At 53.3% G+C, this 13,613-nt stretch overlaps 1 protein-coding gene across 6 annotated transcripts in view; it reads right to left on the bottom strand.

Annotated features, from left to right (window-relative positions):
- LOC144590726 (methyltransferase-like protein 27) overlaps nt 1-13,613 on the bottom strand; it is a 127,989-nt gene that overhangs the window by 36,172 nt on the left and 78,204 nt on the right. The window lies entirely within an intron of this gene.

Here is a 13,613-nt window from a genome sequence, read left to right as displayed (position 1 = left end):
GCAAAGGGATCGCGGGCTCCGCGATGTTAAAGTCCCGTAGGCACCCGCGGTGGAGCTCTCAAAAGTCGGTCTCCTGCAAAGGCCGCCAACTCCTCGATGTTAGGCCGCAGTGAGGACGGAGATACGATACGGGAAACAAAACGCATCTTCATCGAGGTAAGTGATTAGAAAAAGTTTCCCCCAACACCCCCCCCCCACACAAAAAACAAGCTAAAGAACACTATAAACATTAAAAACAGACATTTAACACATACTATTAAAACACAAGGAAGGAAGGGAAAGACAGACTGTTGTCGAGGCAGCCATTGCTGGTGCCACCAAGGACTCTGTCCTAGGGACTGAAGAGTTTCTATCATGACATGTTAATGGGTAGTGTACTGTTCTCAATGAACATGCCTTCAAGAGACTGCCATTACAAGCTACAGCTGCACACAAACCCAGGGCGGCACAATGGCGCCAGGGCCGTTTTTACAGCATTATGGGCCTCCGGGCAAAGCAGTGTACTGGGGCCCCTACCGTTACTCTCCCCCACCCCCCTTTCCCTACCAGCCCCCCCCCCCCCCCTGTCGTGCCGGCGAAAAGCACTTACCGAAAAGCACTTAGCGATGGACTTAGGGTGCTACATTGTTGCGAAAAGCACTTACAGATCGCTGTGAGAAGCACTTAGGGACCGAAAATGTTGCGAAAAAAGCACTTATTGAACCTACATTTTTAAAGTAGTATTTATTTATTGCAAGTCACTTAACATAGACAGATCAGCATGGGGCCCCTATGCTCGTGGGGCCCCGGGCAAGTGCCCATCAGGCCCATGCGTTAAGACAGCCCTGAGTGGCGCAGCAGTAGAGTTGCTGTCTTACTGCGCCAGAGACGCGGGTTCAATCCTGACTGCAGGTGCTGTCTATATAGAGTTTGTACGTTCTTCCTGTGACTGCGTGGGTTTTCTCCAGGGGCTTTGGTTTCCTCCCACACTCCAAAGACGTATAGGTTTGCAGGTTAATTGACTTCGGTAAAATTGTAAATCATCCCTAGTGTGTAGGTTAGTGCTAGTGTATGGAGTGATCGCTGGTCGGCGAGGACGATGGGCCAAAGGGCCTATTTCCGCACAGTGTCTCTGAAGTCTAAAGTAAAACAACTGCTGCCTTTCCTGGCCATTGTGGAGTGTTTGACACAAGTCAGGCAAGAACAGGTGTCTGTGTCTGGGGTTCAGAGGCCGGGAGGGAAGTTGCTGGGATGGTCGGATCTCACTGATTGAAAGGGCGTTGGAGGCCAATAGTCAATAATCAATTTATTTGTCACATACACATAAATGTGCAGTGAAATGAAAGATTACCCACAGTCCAACAATAAGACCAATAAAAATAAGCAATAAAAATATGCAATAACACATACAATCATAAACCAACACCAAACAAAAGAAACATCCATCACAGTGAGTCTCCTCCAGTCACCTCCTCACTGTGATGGAAGGCCAGAATGTATTTTCTCTTCCCCTGCCATCTTCTCCTGCGATCAGGCTGTTGAAGTTGCCACGTCGGGGCAATTGTCATTGAAGCCCCCGCCGGGCAGAGAAAATCCCACGGCCTATTCTAGACCGCGCAAGACGGTGAAAGGTCCACGGTGGACCTGAGGTCAGTTAGTGTCAGTAATCAGGACAGGGGATGGTATTGGTGAAGAGTCAAGGGAAAGGGAGACATAGAGATAAGGAAGCGTAAGATGTGAAAACAAGACAAAGAGGATGAGGTTCAAGGAAAATATAGAAAAGATCATTGTTAGCCAGAAGAAGGTGACAGCGAAGCATACAGAGATAACGTTCAATCAGGGGGACTGTCAGACTGATCGGAGAACTAGGAAGGGGGAGGGATAGAGAGAGAGGGAAAGCAAGGGTTATTTGAAGTTTGAGAAGTCAATATTCATACCACTGGGGTATAAGCTGCCCAAGCCTAGCAGGTCAACAGTTGTTGGGAGCACTCAAGTTGGCAGACTAGTAATCTGGGGAGAGGTTGGCTGGTGTGGGAGGAGGCTGTGGACTGATCGATAGCAGGTGGAGGCTGGGAAAGAGAGAGAGAAAGAAGGTGAGGGAGAGAGAGAATGCGAGAGTAACTCAGCAGGTCAGGCATCTCTGGAGAAAAGGAATAGGTGACGTTTCGGATTAAGGCCCATCATCAGACTGACAGTCAGGGAGTGGGAAACTAGAGGTATGGAAGGGTACAGTACAAAGCAAGTACCTGAATCGATGTTGGCTGAGGACGAAATGATAACAAATGGTGAAATTAGCAATCAGATTAGGGTGGGGGAGGCACAGAGACAGAGGGATTGCAAGGGTTACTTATTTGAAGTTAAAGTAATCAATATTCATGCCACTGGATTGTAAACTGCCCAAGCAAAATATGTGGTGCTGTTCCACCGGGTCTTGTGTGTCCAGCCGTGCGGCCTGCCAGGAATTGTGATCAGGAATATTGAGTGAAGTTAGACGATGAACCATGATCTTATTGAAAGGTTGAGGAGTTAATTGGCCCACTTCTGCTCCTATGTTTCTACATCAGTTCGTGATGCACCGTGGGGCATTGTTGAAGTACATTAGTCATAGAATTTTGCAGCATAAAATCAGGACCTTCAGCCCACCATTGTCTATACGACCACCATGCCCATTTGTCTCAGTCTCAACCCTGCCTTTAGAGATACAGCGCGAAATAGGCCCTTAAGCCCACCGAGTCCACGCCGACCAGCAATCACCCCATACTGAGCAATCGACAGGATGCTGGCCATGGCCACAGTCATGGTCATTTTGTCCAACTCTTCCTGAACACTGTGATATCTCAGCGAGGGTGAGGTCATGTAGATGAGGTGACCACGCTATACAGAGATGGGAATGGACCAGATATACACATCCACACATATTATGTCAAGATGAGAATGGGTCAGATACACCCATGCACAAGTGCTGTAGAGAATGAAGTAGCTCAAATACTTTAAAGAGATTGAAACAGATCGACCGATCCACAAATATTGTGCGGAGATTTTAAAAGGACAGATAGATCTCATTCATAAATATTGCACAAAAATTGATACACTCTGCCAATAAGATTGAAATTAGTTCTGGCTTGCTGCACACTTACTGAGCCCTTAATGACAAATGCCACTGCACAAATAGCAAAAAAGGAAATCTGCTAAATGTAACTGTGGGAACCTTGATTGAACCAAGGTCACTTACAGAAACTCAGGCCTCTATATAACTTTAGTGGTGACAATGCTTCTCTAGAGTATTAGACCAGTAAACCAACCTTAAACTCTATTTGTTGTTTCAAATCTGCCACACAAAAGATCCCAAGGCTTCGAATGAGATTTAAAATGTGAGAAACTGAAGCAGCTGGTGGGAAACCAACATGGTCTGTAGAAATGTCTCACCCATATTAACCGTAACTAATTAGTATTAATCAAAAAAACATATATATTTTTATTAATCATTACTAATAAGAAGTATAAGTAATATTTGATTTATGTAAACTTTACTTTGAACACTTAATTAATATACCTTAGACAGAAAAATCGATTTATTATAGACTAATTAGTTTCGGGCCTGCCCCGTTTATCTCTCTTTTATTAATTTAAAAAAAACAAAACAACAACTTTGTTAAAAAACGGAGCTAGTATTATTTTTTTTACATCCCACGGAAGTCCTTAGATTTTTTTCCACCTTAGGGTGGCTAACACTAACTGCACTAATTGTAGTTGTAGTTTTAGTTGTTTCTTCTTTTTTCCTGCACTCTTTTAACCTCTTATATATTGATTTTTTTTTTAGATTCAATTTTTATTATTATGTCATTTTTCAGAATTTATATACTTTTGAGAGATATTTCTGGGAGACATTCTACGTAGTACAAAAGATCATCCACCCTTCATTCAAGAAAAAATGTTGTAGTTCGGGTGCCAGGCCATTTGCTTTATTATAGACTATTTATCGGTTAAGATGCAAGATTCTATTAGGAAAACAGGGGGTAAAGGTATTACATTTTGTAGTTGGAATGTCAAGGGTATTAATGAACCAATTAAAAGAGGTAAAGTACTTTCACATTTAAAATCTATTGATGCAGATATAATGTTCCTTCAGGAAACTCATCTCAAAAATGTAGCACATAATAGACTGAAAGGCAAATGGATTGATAAATTATTTCACTCATCGTTTCCCTTTAAATCAAGAGGTGTTGCCATTTTAATTCGTAAGGGTATACCATTTATACATACTTCCTCTATAGTCGACACTGAAGGTAGATATGTTATATTAGTGGGAGAACTATATTCTACAAAATTGATATTGGTGAATGTCTATGCACCAAATTTTGATAATCCGTTATTTAAAAAATATATATTTAATACCATTCCAGAATTTGGACAATATAACTTGATAATTGGAGGAGATTTAAATTGTACATTAGATCCTTATTTGGATAGATCGTCAACTCAAAGGAAAACAAAATCCAAGTCGTGTGAATTATTAAACTCTTATATAAATAGTGCAAATATAAAAGATGTTTGGAGGATTGAAAACCCCTCAGGCCGAGAGTATTCATTTTATTCACCAGTGCATAAAACTTACTCAAGAATTGACTATTTCTTGGTGGACTCCAAACTTATTCCTTATACGTATAATTCAAAATATCATAATATTATTATATCCGATCATGCCCCTTTAACATTTAGGGTAAAACTCCAAGGAGTAACGGGGAAACAGACTAATTGGAGATTTAATCCTCAAATCTTAAATGAAACAGCATGTTATGACTATCTTAAATCGCAATTTGAAACTTTTTTTTACGCAAATGACCTCCCTGAAACACCTGTGTCCCTGCTTTGGGAAACATTTAAAGCGTTTGTGAGAGGATGTATTATTGCCTTTCAAGCATCTCAAAACAAGAAGAAGCGAGCTGAACAACATGACCTAGAAAGTCAGATAAAACAGTTAGACATAACAAATGCCATCGCTCCCTCTATTGAAATCAATCTATCTATCTATCTATCTATCTATCTATCTATCTATCTATCTATCTATCTATCTATCTATCTATCTATCTATCTATCTATCTATCTATCTATCTATCTATCTATCTATCTATCTATCTATCTATCTATCTACTATTAAAACTCAGATCTTGTGTATATTTTTGAGAATGACCTGAACCGTACGTAACATCGATTGCGGAAAAAAGGCGGACCGTAGCACGACGGTTTTCGCACCGCCTCAATCGCCAATCTCGCGCTCGCTCGGCCGTGATATTTTCATTTACTTTGGTCGCGTGATTTTTAAGTTACAGAGGTTTTAAAGCGCTGCCCCCCCCCCCCCCCTTTTCAGGGGGGCGCTGCAGTGCAGATTTGGTCTTCAGCTTGTGACGGCTACATTGTTTCCAACATTGTTTCGAAAAGTTTCCAGGATTGTTTTAAAGTGCTGTTTTTTGTTATTGCAAGTCAAGTCAAGTCAAGTCAAGTCAAGTCAAGTCAATTATATTTGTATAGCACATTTAAAAACAACCCACGTTGACCAAAGTGCTGCACATCTGATTCGGAAATATAGTGGTCACTTGACATACACAGATCAGGAGGACGGGCCCAACGGGTAAGAGTGGGGCTGGTGGAGGAGAGAATGGGGGGTGTGGGGACGGGCCCAACGGGCCCGCTTTGAACGGGCACACTTGTTCTAGTATCTATCTATCTATATACTACTAAAACTCAGATCTTGTGTTATATATATATATAACACTGATGTCGGCTGAATACGGCAATTCCGGCAAAACGGTGAACCGTAGCGCCACGATTTTTGTACTGCCTTAATCAGCATGCGGTTCGCTGCTGGAAAATGATATTTTTATTTAATTCGGACGCATATTTTTTAAGTTACAGAGGTTTAAAAGTGCTGCCCCCCCTGATTTATCGAAGTTTTGACAGAAGGGGGGCGCTGCGGTGCGGATTGTGATGTCACAATGCCCCTGTGAGATGGACTCGAGCTGACCCCCCTTCCCCCCCCAGCGGTATTCAGCGTGTGACGTCACAATGCCCCTGTGCTACATTGTTGCGAAGAGCTGTCAAGTCAAGTCCATTTTATTTGTATAGCACATTTAAAAACAACCCACGTTGACCAAAGTGCTGTACATCTGATTAGGTACTAAGGAAAAAATGAAACATACAGTGGCACGCAAACAGTTCACAGCGCCTCCTCAATGAGCCTCAAACGCTAGGGAGTAGAAATAGGTTTTGAGCCTGGACTTAAAGGAGTCGATGGAGGGGGCAGTTCTGATGGGGAGAGGGATGCTCTTTCCACCCTCCCCCTCTCTCCCTCCCCCCTCCCCCCTTTCCCCCCTCCCCCCCTTTCCGCCCTCCCCTTCCACCCTCCCCTCCCCTCCCCCCTCCCTCCCCCTTCCCTCCCCCCACTCCCCTTCCCCCTTCCCCCTCCCCTCCTCCCTCCACACCTCCCTCCTCCCCCCCTCCCCCTTCCCTCCCTCCCCTTCTCCCGGTTACAATGTAAACCCTACGAGGACGGGCACAATGGGGAAAGAGGGGTACTGGGAAAAGGGGAGGTCCCCCTCCCTCCGCCCTTCCCCTCCCCCCTCCCTCCCCCTCCCCCTCTCTCCCTCCCCCTCCCCCTCTCTCCCTCCCCCCTTCCCCCCCTCCCCTTCCCCCCCTCCCCTCCCCTACCCCCTCCCTCCCCCTCCCCTCCTCCCTCCACACCTCTCTCTCTCCCCCTTCCCTCCCTCCCCTCCTCCCGGTTACAATGGAAACCCTACGAGGACGGGCCCAACGGGCACACTTGAGATGGGTGCTACAGTGAGAAGCACTATGTGACCGCGAATGTTTCAAAACAAGCACTTAAAAAGCACTTATCTCTTTTTAAAGTATATTTTTTTATTGCAAGTCACTTAACATACACAGATCAGCATTGGGCCCATATGCTCGTGGGCCACCGGGGCAAGTGTTTCGAAAAAAGCACTGAGAGTGTGTATGGGGAGAGAGAGAATGGGGGGGGGGTCTGTGAATGGGGACTGGGGACAACAGGGGTCGTTGCGGAGGGGGCTTGGTGGTGGGGGAAAGAGGGGTACTGGGAAAAGGGGAGGTCCCACTTCCCCCATCAACCCCTTCCTCCCCCCTCCTTCCCACCTCCATCCCCACTCCCTCCCCCCCTCCCTCCCCCCTCAATCCCAACCTCCATCACCACTCAGCCCCTAACTCCCCCCCTCTCTCCTTCCCTCCATCCCACCCTCCCCCACTCCCTCCCCCCTCCCTCCACCATTCCATCCCTCTCCCCCTCCCCCCTCCTTCCACCATCCCTCCACCCCTCCCGGTTACAATGGAAACCCTACAGGGACGGGCCCAACGGGGAAAGAGGGGTACTGGGAAAAGGGGAGATCCCCCTCCCTCCCCCCTTCCCCCTCCCTCCCCCCTCCCCTCTCCCCCTCCCTCCCCCTACCCCTTCACTCCCCCCTTCCCCCCTCCCCTCCCTCCCCCCTCCTCCCTCCCTCCCCCTTCCCTCCCTCCCCTCCTCCCGGTTACAATGGAAACCCTACGAGGACGGGCCCAACGGGGAAAGAGGGGTACTGGGAAAAGGGGAGATCCCCCTCCCTCCCTCCCCCCTCACTCCCCCTTACCTCCCCCCTACCCCCCTCCCTCCCCTCTCCCTCCCTCCTCCCCCCTTCCCCCCCTCCCCTCCCCCTCCCCTCCCCTCCTCCCTCCACACCTCCCTCCTCCCTCCCTCCCCCTCCCCTCCCTCCCCTCCTCCCGGTTACAATGGAAACCCTACGAGCACGGGCCCAATGGGGAAAGAGGGGTACTGGGAAAAGGGGAGGTCCCCCTCCCTCCCCCCTCACTCCCTTCTCCCTCCCCCCTCCCTCCCCCTCCCCTTCCCCCCTCCCTCCCCTTCCCCCCTCCCCTCCCTCCCCCTCCCCCCTACCCCCTTCCCTCCCCTCTCCCTCCCTCCCTTCCCCCCTCCCCTCCCCCCCTCCCTCCCCCTCCCCTCCCCCCTCCACACCTCCCTACTCCCTCCCTCCCCCTTCCCTACCCCCACTCCCCTCCCGGTTACAATGGAAACCCTACGAGGACGGGCCCAACGGGCACACTTGTTCTAGTCTATCTATCTATCTATCTATATACTACTAAAACTCTGCGGTCCAACATTCCGTATGTATGTATGTATATGTGTATGTACGGAAGATTCCGAAGAATTTCTGTCCATAACTTACAAACCCTACTCCTCCCTGAAGGTACACCAAAGCGCTACGATTTTTGTACCGCCATATTCACCATTAACGTGGGCAACTATTGTAAGTACTTTCGTTCAAATTGAAGTTACCTTTTTAAAGCTAGAGAGATATTAAAGTTTAAATTTTCATTTCTAACCCTTTTCTTGAAGGGGCTTCAGCGCGTGATGTCACAATGGCACCCGTGCACCAATCAGAGATCAGCTCGGTTTTAAATTTACATCTTCAGCTTGTGACGTCACAATGCTTGTGTGAGATTGTTGCAACATTGTTGCGAAAGGCAACTGCCAGTTTTTTAAAGTTGTGCAAGTCACTTAACATACACAGATCAGCATGGGGCCCCTATTCCCTCCCTCCCCCCCCCTTCTCCCCTCAACCCCTTCCTCCCCACTCCTTCCCACCTCCATCCCCACTCCCTCCCCCCCTCCCTCCCCCCTCAATCCCAACCTCCATCACCACTCAGCCCCTAACTCCCCCCCTCCCTCCTTCCCTCCATCCCACCCTCCCCCACTCCCTCCCCCCTCCCTCCACCATTCCATCCCTCTCCCCCTCCCCCCTCCTTCCACCCTCCCTCCCCCCCTCCCGGTTACAATGGAAACTATACGGGGACGGGCCCAACGGGGAAAGAGGGGTACTGGGAAAAGGGGAGGTCCCACTTCCCCCCTCAACCCCTTCCTCCCCCCTCCTTCCCACCTCAATCCCCACTCCCTCCCCCCTCCCTCCCCCCTCAATCCCAACCTCCATCACCACTCAGCCCCTAACTCCCCCGCTCCCTCCTTCCCTCCATCCCACCCTCCCCCACTCCCTCCCCCCTCCCTCCACCATTCCATCCCTCTCCCCCTCCCCCCTCCTTCCACCCTCCCTCCCCCCTCCCGGTTACAATGGAAACCCTACGGGGACGGGCCCAACGGGGAAAGAGGGGTACTGGGAAAAGGGGAGGTCCCCCTTCCCCCCTCAACCCCTTCATCCCCCCTCCTTCCCACCTCCATCCCCACTCCCTCCCCCCCTCCTCCCCAACTCCCTCCCCCCTAACTCCCCCCTCCCTCCTTCCCTCCATCCCTCCCTCCCCCAATCCCTCCCCCTCCCTCCACCCTTCCATCCCTCTCCCCCTCCCCCCTCCTTCCACCCTCTCTCCCCCCTCCCGGTTACAATTGAAACCCTACGAGGACGGGCCCAACGGGGAAAGAGGGGTACTGGGAAAAGGGGAGGTCCCCCTCACTACCCCCTTCCCCCTCCCCTCCCCCCTTCCCCTCCCTCCCCCTCCCCCCTCCCTCCCCTCCCCCTCCCTCCCCTCCCCTCCTCCCTCCACCCCTCCCTCCTCCCTCCCTCCCCCTTCCCTCCCTCCCCTCCTCACGGTTACAATGGAAACCCTACGAGGACGGGCCCAACGGGGAAAGAGGGGTACTGGGAAAAGGGGAGATCCCCCTCCCTCCCCCTTCCCCCCTCTCCCCCTTACCTCCCCCCCTCCCTCCCCTCTCCCTCCCTCCTCCCCCCTTCCCCCCTCCCCCCCTCCCCTCCCCCTCCCCTCCTCCCTCCACACCTCCCTCCTCCCTCCCTCCCTCCCCCTTCCCTCCCTCCCCTCCTCCCGGTTACAATGGAAACCCTACGAGGACGGGCCCAATGGTGAAAGAGGGGTACTGGGAAAATGGGAGGTTCCCCTCCCTCCCCCCTCCCTCCCTTCTCCCTCCCCCCCTCCCTCCCCCTCCCCTTCCCCCCTCCCTCCCCTTCCCCCCTCCCCCCTCCCTACCCCTCCCCCCTACCCCCTTCCCTCCCCTCTCCCTCCTCCCTTCCCCCCTCCCCTCCCCCTCCCCTCCCCCTCCCCTCCCCCCTCCACACCTCCCTACTCCCTCCCTCGAAAAGCAACTGACAGAAGCACTAAGTAGCCGCGAATGTTTCAAAACCAGCACTTAACCGCGAATGTTTTTTTAAAAAGCACTTAACCGCGAATGTTTCAAAACAAGCAATTAAAAAGCACTTTTTTTAAAAAAGTATTTTTTTTTATTCCAAGAGAATGGGGGGGGGGTCTGAGAATGGGGACTGGGTAGGGGGACAACAGGGGTCGTTGCGGTGGGGGCTTGGTGGTGGGGGAAAGAGGGGTACTGGGAAAAGGGGAGGTCCCACTTCCCCCTCAACCTCTTCCTCCCCCCTCCTTCCCACCTCCATCCCGACTCTCTCCCCCCTCAATCCCAACCTCCATCACCACTCAGCCCCTAACTCACCCCTCCCTCCTTCCCTCCATCCGACCCTCCCCCACTCCCTCCCCCCCTCCCTCCACCCTTCCACCCCTCTCCCCCTCCTTCCACCCTCCCTCCCCCCCTCCCGGTTACAATGGAAACCCTACGGGGACGGGCCCAACGGTGAAAGAGGGGTACTGGGAAAAGGGGAGTTCCCCCTCCCTCCCCTCCTCCCTCCCCTCCCCCCTACCCCTCTTCCCCCCTCCCCCTCCCCTCCCTCACCCTCCCCTCCTCCCTCCACACCTCCCTCCTCCCTCCCTCCCCCCTCCCGGTTACAATGGAAACCCTACGAGGACGGGCCCAACGGGGAAAGAGGGGTACTGGGAAAAGGGGAGGTCCCCCTCCCTCCCTCCCCCCTACCCACCTCCCTCCCCTCTCCCTCCCCCCTTCCCTCCTCCCTTCCCCCCTCCCCCCTCCCATCCCCCCCTCTCCCCCCTCCCTCCCCCCTACCCCCCTCCCTCCCCTCTCCCTCCCCCCTTCCCCCCTCCCCCCTCCCCTCCCTCCCCTCCTCCCTCCCCCTTCCCTCCCCTAACCCTCCCCCTTTCCTCCCCTCCCGGTTACAATGGAAACCCTACGAGGACGGGCCCAACGGGCCCACTCGGTCTAGTATACTACTAAAACTCTGGGTTCGTGTGTATGTACGGAAGATTCCGTATGTACGAAAGATTCCGAAGATTTCTGTCCATAACTTACAAACCCTACTGCTCCTAGACGGTACACCAAAGCGCTACGATTTTTGTACCGCCATATTCACCATTAACATGGGCAACTATTGTAAGTACTTTCGTTCAAATTGAAGCTACATTTTTAAAGCTAGAGAGATATTAAAGTTTAAATTTTCATTTCTAACACTTTTCTTGAAGGGGCCAAACCCTACTCCTCCCAGACGGTACACCAAAGCGCTACGATTTTTGTACCGCCGTATTCACCATTAACATGGGCAACTATTGTAAGTACTTTCGTTCAAATTGAAGCTACCTTTTTAAAGCTAGAGAGATATTAAAGTTTAAATTTTTCATTTCTAACCCTTTTCTTGAAGGGGCTTCAGCGCGTGATGTCACAATGGCACCCGTGCACCAATGAGAGATCAGCTCGCGATGGACAAGCGGCTGCTATTGGGTGTTTACTACTTTAAATTTACATAATTTTTTTTCTGACCTTTTTTTTCAAGGTCTTCAGCTTGTGACGTCACAATGCTTGTGTGAGATGGTTGCAACATTGTTGCGAAAAGCAACTGCCAGTTTTTTAAAGTTGTGCGAGTCACTTAACATACACAGATCAGCATGGGGCCCCTATTACCTCCCTCCCCCCCCTTCCCCCCTCAACCCCTTCCTCCCCACTCCTTCCCACCTCCACCCCCCCTCCCTCCCCCCTTCCCCCCTCCCCTCCCCTCCCCCTCCCCCTCCCTCCCCCTCCACCCTCCACACCTCCCTCCCTCCCCCTTCCCTCCCTCCCTTCCTCCCGGTTACAATGGAAACCCTACGAGGACGGGCCCAACGGGGAAAGAGGGGTACTGGGAAAAGGGGAGGTCCCACTTCACCTCTCAACCCCTTCCTCCCCCCTCCTTCCCACCTCCATCCCCACTCCCTCCCCCCCTCCCTCCCCCCAATCCCAACCTCCATCACCACTCAGCCCCTAACTCCCCCCCTCCCTCCTTCCCTCCATCCCACCCTCCCCCACTCCCTCCCAACTCCCTCCACCCTTCCATCCCTCTCCCCCTCCCCCCTCCTTCCACCCTCCCTCCCCCCTCCCGGATACAATGGAAACCCTACGGGGACGGGCCCAACGGGGAAAGAGGGTTACTGGAAAAAGGGGGAGATCCCCCTCCTTCCCCTCCCCCCTACCCCCTCCCCCCTTCCCTCCCCCTTCCCCCCTCCCCTTCCCCCCTCCCTCCCCCTCCCCTCCTCCCTCCACACCTCCCTCCTCCCTCCATCCCCCCTCCCGGTTACAATGGAAACCCTACGAGGACGGGCCCAACGGGGAAAGAGGGGTACTGGGAAAAGGGGAGGTCCCCCTTCCCCCCTCAACCCCTTCCTTCCCACCTCCATCCCCACTCCCTCCCCCCTCCTCCCCCTCCCTCCCCAACTCCCTCCCCCCTCCACCTCCCCCTAACTCCCCCCCTCCCTCCTTCCCTCCATCCCTCCCTCCCCAATCCCTCCCCCCTCCCTCCACCCTTCCATCCCTCTCCCCCCTCCTTCCACCCTCCCTCCCCCCTCCCGGTTACAATTGAAACCCTACGAGGACGGGCCCATCGGGGAAAGAGGGGTACTGGGAAAAGGGGAGGTCCCCCTCCCTTCCCCCTTCCCCCTCCCCTCCCCCCTCCCTCCCCCTCCCCCCTACCCCCTCCCTCCCCTCCCCTCCTCCCTCCACACCTCCCTCCTCCCTCCCTCCCCTTCCCTCCCTCCCCTCCTCCCGGTTACAATGGAAACCCTACGAGGACGGGCCCAACGGGGAAAGAGGGGTACTGGGAAAAGGGGAGGTCCCCCTCCCTCCCCCTTACACCCTCCCTCCCTCCCCCTCCCCCTCTCCCTCCCCCCTCCCCTCCCCCCTCCCTCCCCCTCCCCTCCTCCCTCCACACCTCCCTCCTCCCTCCCTCCCCCTTCCCTCCCTCCCCTCCTCCCGGTTAAAATGGAAACCCTACGAGGACGGGCCCAACGGGGAAAGAGGGGTACTGGGAAAAGGGGACGTCCCCCTCCCTCACCCCCTCCCCTCCACCTCCCTCCCCCCTACCCCCCTCCCTCCCCTCTCCCTCCCCCCTTCCCCCTCCCTCCCCCTCCCCTCCTCCCTCCCCCTCCCCTCCTCCCTCCACACCTCCCTCCTCCCTCCCTCCCCCTTCCCTACCTCCCCTCCTCCCGGTTACAATGGAAACCCTACGACGACGGGCCGAACGGGGAAACAGGGGTACTGGGAAAACGGGTGGTCCCCCTCCCTCCCCCCTTCCCCCCTCCCTAACCCCTCCCTCCCCTCTCCCTCCCCCTTCCCCCTTCCCCCCTCCCCCTCCCCTCCCCCTCCACACCTCCCTCCTCCCTTCCCTCCCCCCCACTCCCCTCCCGGTTACAATGGAAACCTTACGAGGACGGGCACAACGGGGAAAGAGGGGTACTGGGAAAAGGGGAGGTCCCCCTCCCTCCCCCTTCCA

This window comes from Rhinoraja longicauda, unplaced genomic scaffold (assembly GCF_053455715.1).
Source record: "Rhinoraja longicauda isolate Sanriku21f unplaced genomic scaffold, sRhiLon1.1 Scf000274, whole genome shotgun sequence".
Lineage (NCBI taxonomy): Eukaryota > Metazoa > Chordata > Chondrichthyes > Rajiformes > Arhynchobatidae > Rhinoraja > Rhinoraja longicauda.
This window is presented reverse-complemented; position numbering and strand designations above follow the sequence as displayed.